Genomic DNA, 9441 nt, shown 5'->3' on the forward strand with positions numbered 1-9441 from the left:
TATGATGTTCCTTTCTATTTCAGCTTTTACATTTATGTTGTCACTTTCTCTGTCACTAAACATGTTGTATTTTTGTTGTTTTTGTCTGAAAAGAGCAGTCTTTACACTCTTCACTTCAGATTCTTTGCAATTATTGATGTTGTAAAAAGATACACTCTTTATAAAAGTTGATTCTTTTTTTGGTGTTAAATTAATCTCAGATAATATTTGGGTAAAGGTGACTTTTTGATTCATAAATGAGATACTGGTTTTAGGTATATACTATTCAGTTAATTTATTCATTTCTTTATTATGCATTTTGCTAATGAATTTAATATTTCCTTGATATTTAACAAATTTTGTATGTTTCAGCTCTGTGTTGCATTCAGGCATCATGAACTTGATTGTTTAGGATATCACTGCTCAATAAGTAGTTATCGCATTAGAACATATGCCAAACTTAGAGAAAAATAGAATACAGTGAAAGGAAGAGACTCTGAGCAGTACCAACTTGAAGGGATCAACACTTTGTCCATTTTAATTTTTAAAAAGGGTTAAGACTTAGCCTGGTGAGTTTACTTGCATTAGATTCAGTATGTAAGAGTTTTAGTACATTTAAATATTTGTATGTCTTTAGAAAATGTAGAGTATTTGGAGTATTATGATGATGTCCAGTTCGTGTTTGGAGGAATATGTGATATTATGATGATGCGCAGTTTGATTCTGGAGTAATATATGATATTTTGATGATGCCCGATTTGAGTCCGGAGGAATATGTGATATTATGATGATGCTTGGTTCGAGTCTGGAGGAATATGCGATACTATGCTAATGGCCGACGAATCCGGAAGAACAAAGAAAATTGTGATGCCTAGTGGGGAAACTTTATTTATATGCATTGATATTGGCAAGGTTAGGCTGTGTGGGGACAACCACCTATGTAATTGAGATATGAGGTCTCTCCTGGTATATGTCTATTCATTCTTTGTTCCAAATCACTATATAAGAGGTGTGACCCTTGTTGATGCCAAATTAGCAACTAGAGGAAATTTATGCCTAATATTGAGTTAAGGCTTAGTGTTATGTGTAAACTTGCATAAAATCCAGGTCTAACCTAATATATATACTTGACTTGAGTAAGACGTTATATTATGAAATCTTGTCTAGTAAGGTGGCTTATGTGGTAACCAGCTACTTCTAAAATATATGATTATTTAATTAGAACCTAGAAACCTAGTAAACTAGTTGGTGGACTTTACTTGATTAAAATATGGAAACTAGTCCTTAAGGTTGTGACATGCTTAGTGATGATGGATCTAGTATTGAGTGATGATTAGTTAAATTATCTCGTAACATGTGAAGTTGAGATGGCTTAGTTGATAACTTATGTCATAATGATGCTAGTTAAAGAATGGCCTTATGATAGTTGATTAACCTATACTATGGGTGACTTGTAGTTTTCCCAATTTGATGACTAGTGATTTTAAAACTTGTAATCTTTTGACTTTTGAAAAAATAAGGTTAATTAGTACGGAATTTGCGGTATTTATCAATGAATTATAGAATAAATGATTACATGCCTATGCTATGATAATGTTTCTTTCTTTATGTTGAATTATGGTATGGTTATTTGAAAGTGGATTTTGGCAATGAGTCATGGCAGGGTTGTACTACCCGCAGTTTTCGATAAATTGATGGAGTAGTTGTGCTTTATGGTATTATTGATTGTATTCTTTTGTGTACTCTCCGATGGTATGGGACGCCATGATGACTTCTTTGTTATGCTCTCTTTAGTGTACTTCCCGAAAGTATGGGACATCGTGGTAAGTTTTTGTGTATATGTTCTAAAGATTGTTGATGATGATTATGGCAAGTAGATGTTTTTATATTGTGCATATAGATGTACGCTTTCAAAATGATACTCAGTTGTTATGGTGATTACGGAGTATATTGAAATGGTATGTCAGGTTATTTATTTAGTAGTATAGATGTTGTGACTGTGGTATCAAAGAAAATTCAGGTCCGATCCGACCCCTTGACTTTAAGATCATTGCCTTACTTTATATTGTCTTTACATTATATTTGAGCTCAGGACAGGAGGTCGATCAGGTGCCTAGTCAGGTGGCAGGCGTGGTCAGTTATATGCAGTACCTGCGAGACCCAAGACTGAGACTTCGGATGCTGTAGTGACAGGTATAATTTTTGTGTGCTGCAAGTCAGCTCTTGCTTTATTTGATCCCAGATCAACTTATTCTTATATATCTTCTTATTATGTACCATAGTTGGATATGACTAGTGATTTATTATTTGTGCCATTGTGCGTATCTACTCCTGTGGGTAATTCTTTAGTAGTGGATCAAGTGTTCAGATTATGTGTTATGACAGTTAGGGATGTTGATACTTTGCCAATCTTATTGTTATGGATATGCTGGATTTTGATGTAATACTGCGCATGGACTTGTTGGCTCACTATGATGCGGTCATGGATTGTTTTAACAAGACTATTACCTTAGCTATGCCCAGTATACCCCCAGTCGTGTGGCAGGGAGTGGTTAGCCGCGAGCCGACGGGGATTTTTCTTATGTTTTTGCTAGGAGACTTATATCGAGAGGATGCAAGTCTTATCTTGCTTATATATATGATACCCGTGTAGAGAGCCCGACGCTTGACTTTGTTCCTATTATGTGTGAGTTTCCTGATGTATTTCCTGACGATCTCCCTGGTATTCGCCCTAGCTGTGAGATCGAGTTTGCTTTTGACCTTGAGCCTGGTACCTGACCTATTTCTTTGGCACCCTACCATATGGCTTTTTCCGAGATTAAGGAGCTAAATTCTTAGCTTTAGGATCTTCTTGGTAAGGATTTTATTAGACCGAGTGTGTCCTTATGGGGAGCTCTAATTTTGTTTGTAAAGAAGAAAGATGGTTCCTTGTGTATGTGTATTGATTATAGGAAGCTTAATAAAGTGATGGTGAAGAACCGTTATCCTATGCCTCGCATTGATGATTTGTTTGATCAGCTTCAGGGCAAAGCCATATTTTCTAAGATAGATTTGAGGTCCTGTTATCATCAGTTGAGGATTAGGGATAAGGATATCCTGAAGACAAATTTTAGGACCCGATATGGTCACTATGAGTTCTTGGTGATGTCTTTTGGGATGACTAATTCCCCCACCACATTTATAGACTTGATGAATCATGTGTTCAGACCCTATCTAGACTCCATTATTATTGTGTTCATTGATGATATTCTTGTGTACTCGAGGAGTAGTGAGGAGCATGCGCAATACTTGAGGATTGTGCTCCAGGTTTTACGAGTGCATGTGCATTTTGCAAAGTTCTCCAAGTGTGAGTTTTGGCTTGAGTCAGTATCTTTTCTCGGACACATGGTGTCCAAAACTAGTATTATGGTTGATCCGACTAAGATTTCAGCGATTCGTGATTGGGCTAGGCCTACATCTCCGACTAAGGTTCGTAGTTTTATTGGTTTGGCGGGTTACTATAGGCGCTTTGTTGAGAGCTTTTCTACCATATCATCCCCTATGACTAGATTGACTCGGAAGGAATTTCTTTTTCGAAGGTCTGAGGAGTGTGAGTTGATCTTTGGGAAGCTCAAGGATTATCTCACTTCCACCCTTGTATTAGCTCTTCCAGTTGAGGGCCAGGGATTTATGGTGTTTTGTGATTCTTCTGGTGTTGGTCTTGGATGTGTTTTGATGTAGCAGGGTCGTGTCATTGCATATCCTTCTAGACAGCTTAAGGTGTTTGAGTGCAACTACCTCACTTATAATTTAGAGTTGGCGGCGGTAGTTTTTGCATTCAAGATTTGGAGGCATTACTTGTATGGTGTGCGTTGTGAGATTTTCACAGATCATTGTAGTCTTCAGCATCTTATAACTCAGCGAGAGCTTAATACTCGCCAGCGTAGATGGATGGAGTTGCTAAACGATTATGATATATCTATCTTGTATCATCTGGGTTAGGCTAGTGTGGTGGTGGATTCCTTGAGTCGCAAGGCCATGAGTATGGGTAGTTTGGCGTGTATTTTAGATTTTTAGAGACCATTGGCATGAGACATTCAATCCTTAGCCAATTTGATGGTTCACCTCAATATTTTTGATCTAGCGAGAGTTTTGGATTATATAGAGGTGAGGTCCTCCCTTTTTGAGCAGATTCATGATCGTCAGTTTGAGGATAACAAGTTGTGCTTTCTCCATGACTAGGTGATTAGTGGTGAGTCTAGGAGGCACACTATAGATTCTGAGGGTATTTTGAGATTCCAGGGTCATATTTGTGTTCCCCGACTTGATGATCTGATCCAATCTATTCTGCATGAGGCTCACAGTTCTAGATATTCTATTCATCCCGATACGGCCAAGATGTGTAGAGATTTGAGGCAGTTGTATTAGTGGGATGGTATGAAGAGAGATATGGCAGACTTCATAGCCCATTTCTTGTGTTATCAGCAGGTTAAGGCCGAGCATTAGCGTCCCGGAGGATTGACTCAGAGATTGCTCATTCCCAAGTGAAAATGGGAATGGATCACCATGGACTTCATTAGTGATTTGCCTCGTAATTCCCATGGTCATGATGGTATCTAGGTTGTTGTGGATCGTTTGACCAAGTTGGCACATTTCATTTCTATTCAGATGACCTTCAGTATGAGAGATTAGCCTAGATTTATGTTTGGGAGATAGTTCATTTGCATGGGTTCCTATGTCTATCATATCAGATTGTGGTTCTGTGTTTACTTTGAGGTTTTGGAGAGCATTCCAGGAGGAGTTGGGTGCTCGAGTGGGTTTGAGTACAACCTTTCATCCGCAGACGTATGGTCAGTCTGAGCAAACTATTCAGGTGCTTGAGGATATGCTCTGAGCTTGTGTTATGGACTTTGGAGGTCAGTGGGATTAACACTTAGCTTTGACAAAGTTCGCCTACAATAATAGTTATCATTCGAGTATTGAGATGGCCTCTTATGAGGCATTGTATGGTAGGAGGTTTCGTTCTCCTATAGGATGGTTTAAGACATCCGAGGTTAGACCCTGTGGTACAAATTTGCTTCAGGACTTGTTAGATAGAGTCAAGGTAATTCAGGATAGGCTGAGGGCAGCCCAGAGTAGGCATAAGGCCTATGCCAACAGTATACTCCGTGCCTTGATATTCGGATAGGGTGATCGTGTGTTTCTTCGAGTTTTACCTATGATAGGTGTGATGAGGTTTGGAGGGAAGCGTAAGCTTAGCCCTTGCTATATTGGTCCTTTTGAGATTCTTCGTGTTGTTGGCGAGCTGGCCTATGAGTTGGATCTAGACTTTGCCATTGTCTATCTAGTTTTCTATGTCTCTATATTGTGGAAGTATATTTCGGATTCTCCTCATGTGCTTATGTAACACCATGAAATCTAATTCCTGAGACGCCACATAGTGCTCCAAACTAAAGTAGTCCTGATCTAACCATGGCTGCCTTCTACTAAATTTGAATCTAAAAAAAAGGGAATATGAATATGAAATCATAATAAATGCGGAAAACTTATCTGAAACATACTAATCTCATCAGTCTGATAAAGAAATACTGAAAATCTGAATACTGCAACTAAGGGCTAAAACTGAATCTAGTAGTTCGACAAGCCTTTACTGACTGAATCTAGAGAGTCTCTGTGATAGGCCCCAGTTGGCTCAAATTGTTTGAAATGAATAATGAAACATCTACTAATAAACTGGAAATTTGAATAGCTAAGTCCCCGAATTATGAGGACTCACCAACTGTAAGGATGTAGATGAGATGCTCAAAAATCACTCACGCTGCTGAGACTGAGCACCTGAACCTACATTATGAGACAATGTAGCACATAGACGTATATATGGATCAATACTTTAATGATGTACTGAGTATATGGGGATGAATGCAATAAGTAAGAAATATCATCACAACTTATAAAATCATGGATGCTAAATGTAAATGACTCACATAGGCTTGAGAAGTCCTTAAACTGAATATCATAAATCATGATTAATATAGCATATAATATAAATCTTGTTAGCTATTACACTTAGTTCTAAAATCTATGTTCTGTTCTTACTCTCAAATCATATAGGCTAAGTGAAATCTGAAAACTCATTTTGCATGGGAAAATGCTTTATCTGAAGGGAAAATACTTTCTAAAGGCTTTAGGGAGGTTCTTCTAACCAACATAAATTATGTGAGCATTCATGGAGTCCAATGTTCTTGTCCCCCTAAGGAAGAATCCTCACGTTGGGGAGAGGAGTCATACTCTTGCCAGGGAGTATAACCTATCTAAGTCATCACATATCTATCATCCACATAGAAGTGGGAATAATCTGAATCCTACATTGGCGCATAGTTCTGGGGTATGAAACCATAGTAACGTACCCATCTCAGTGCTAAATACTACTCCTATAAAATCTCTATGCTCATTCTGATGGAAATCCACTTTTAAAATAGTATAATGGTTTATAATGAAAACCAACTGTAAATTTGTAAAGCTAAATCTGTAAAGTGGATTTCATATCTATTCTGAGACCAAAGGGTCAAATCTTTATCAATGATCTAAAAAGAATCTAGTCATAGGGTTCTTATAGCACAACACTTCTTGAAATAGCAATCTTTAATTAGGGATTAATGACCCATGTATCAATCTCATGTTAAAACATCAAGAAGTTCATGCTTCATAATGTAAACATTGATAATTCACTTCAAAATCTAGAAATTTCTGCAATATGCATGAAAATATGAACATAATCAGGTAATTCAACTTCTAAATCATTGGAAATCTCATAAACTTGTAAATAATAATAATAGGTATAAACCCTAACTTCAATTTTATGAGAAATCATATAAAATTCAGTAAATTTGTAATTAAAGTAAGTTTCGGGCACAAGGATAAAAGGATTATCCTTGTTGAAAAACCCCACCTACCTTAATTGATGATCTTTGATGAAAAGCTTGAATCTTGGATTCCTATTGATGCTTTGGAGATGAATTCTTAGAGTTCTTGTATTGGGAATCCTTAATCTTGAATTTCCTTGGAGAATTAATGGAGGAATTTGGATTTCTTGGAGAGAAAGTTTGATGATCTAGGATTTTCTTTTGAGACAAAATTGATGAAATAAGCATAAAGTTCTTTAAACTATGCTTAATTCTTTGTTTAAGACGGATTGGGGGTTGGGTAATTTACCAAAGTACCCTCTTTAAACCCCTAAACGGACTAAAAAAATGTAACATTTTCTGAACTGGGTGGCCACCGTCATGCGCCACTATGTGGTGACTCACTGGAAAATGGATGAATGGGCACTCGGCTATCACTGCGGCGTGCCATAATCGCGGAGCCCTTTAATTTGTCATTTTGACCACTGGTGTGATGCGCCAGTATCACGCTCACTGGAAAATACCAAATATGAAATGGGACACCACAGTGATGCGGTGCGATCATGGAGTCTCACTGGAATTGGACAATTGTAATTTTTCACTCCTCCGTGATGCGCTATGGGCCTAAATCACGGTGTTTTGCAACTAAAACTTAAAATAACCATAACTTCTTACTCGGTTATCAGATTTAGGTGAATCTTATATCGTTGAAAAGATAATTCAATTTCCTACATATTGGAGGGTATAAAACTAAAAAATTCCATATAAAATAAATATTCTTCATCTCAGAATATATTCCTTAACATTCTAGGGACAAATTTAAGCTAAGAAGAGTACGGGGTATTATAGCTTAGATGGGACTTGGTCTAGTTGGACAATTAGTTGACCTTTGTGGAGGAGCCCATGCTTGTTTTGGCTAGTGATGTGAGGCGACAACATACTAAGGAGATTATAGTGGTGAAGGTTCAATGGAGGGATCGCCCAGTAGAGGAAGCTACTTGGGAGATCGAAGTGAGATACGGGCCTAGTATCATCACTTGTTCGAGACTTCAGGTACTTGCTTATCTTTAACTTTCAGGGATGAAAGTTCCTTAGTGGATGTTGTAATGATCCTTCAGGTCATTAGCCATGTTCTTGCTTACTTTTGCTGATAGAGCTCCTCTATAGCTGTCCCAAGTCATTAGTGACTTGCTAGAACTGATAGTTCAGTTACCTGATGGTTCGTTTGTTTTTTTTAGAACCACTTTTCCAATTTGAAGTCTTAGTCAATTGCGAATGACCGCCGAGCAAAAAATTAAGTTAAATGATTTAGGATGTAAATTTTGACTGTGCCAGCAGCTATGTAATATTTATTTCAAGATAGATAGACCCTTGGTTCATATCCCACAACACCCGAGCTCATTTTGACCCATTGTTCGAAAAGTCAAAAATCAAAATATATGAGTGTAGGATCCAAAAGTGGCCTAAATAACTTCGGATGGAAAATACGACTTCACCAATGCATCTAGAATGTTGAATTTAGTGAGGTTACATAGTTTGTTTGCAAAAAGCAGAGTCCGAACGATCCTGAAAGGTCAAAATAAGTTTTGACCTTGCTGGCCCATCTAAAATCGTATAAAAGGTTCTTTTTTCAGATTTTGGGGTAGTCTTCATTTCAATTAAAACCCTAGCATCCATAGGAGATTGGTAACTCAAAAATTGGTCTTCTGGGTTGATTAGTAGCTTAGTAACTTGTATAATTCATCCTTTTGCAACAAATCTAAGGTAATAATTCCTCTAATTAGATATTGATTTCATGATTTCTTGACTCAAAACCCTAAATCATTGTGGGTCAATTGTTTCCCCAAAATTGAGTGATTAACTCAAATTACTTGAGGGTTTTAACTCCATAAAGATAATCAGGATATGGGTTGGTCTTGAAAACTCCTCTCCAAGGGTGTAACCTAATTGAGGTTTTGGTGTCCATTTGAAACCCATGGCACAATGGTGCTATAATGGATATTTTCATTCTTGTTGTAATGCTTAGATTTTATTGTTGATAGCATTGCTTGTGGAAGTGGAAGCTTCTCGTAAAGGAAAGAAAAAGCTCATTGGTTCGTGAGTTGCTTGGATTCAAGGTAGGTTAGGCTTACCCGTACACTAGATTGAGCTTATTTGTGATGTAATTATTGATATCTTGTGAGGTTGAGAGGGGTACCTAGACGATAGTTGATTAAATGGTGAACTTGGAATTTATTGTTTGCTATAGACTATTAATTTATAATGTATGATATTTGACCCTTAGTCTAGGACCTTGGTTAGCTTAATTGTGGTCTCATGACTAGTGTGAGAACACTATATTTATTCTAAGTAGACATGAATGGTATACTTCTCTATCCTTAGGAGTCTATAGACCTATATAATGCCAAGATAGGAGATGACCTTGGTGTTGGGTTGACTTAGGAAGGATTCCTGAAGAGACTTTCCCCATAGGCCTAGATAGGATTGGTAAGCCCTTATGGTGAGGCCTAACTAATTTTGATGCCTTAGCTATGGTTTTCAACAATTAAGTCCTTTTCCACAGTAATATTTTAATTTCTAT

The sequence above is a fragment of the Capsicum annuum genome, chromosome 7 (assembly GCF_002878395.1).
Source record: "Capsicum annuum cultivar UCD-10X-F1 chromosome 7, UCD10Xv1.1, whole genome shotgun sequence".
Lineage (NCBI taxonomy): Eukaryota > Viridiplantae > Streptophyta > Magnoliopsida > Solanales > Solanaceae > Capsicum > Capsicum annuum.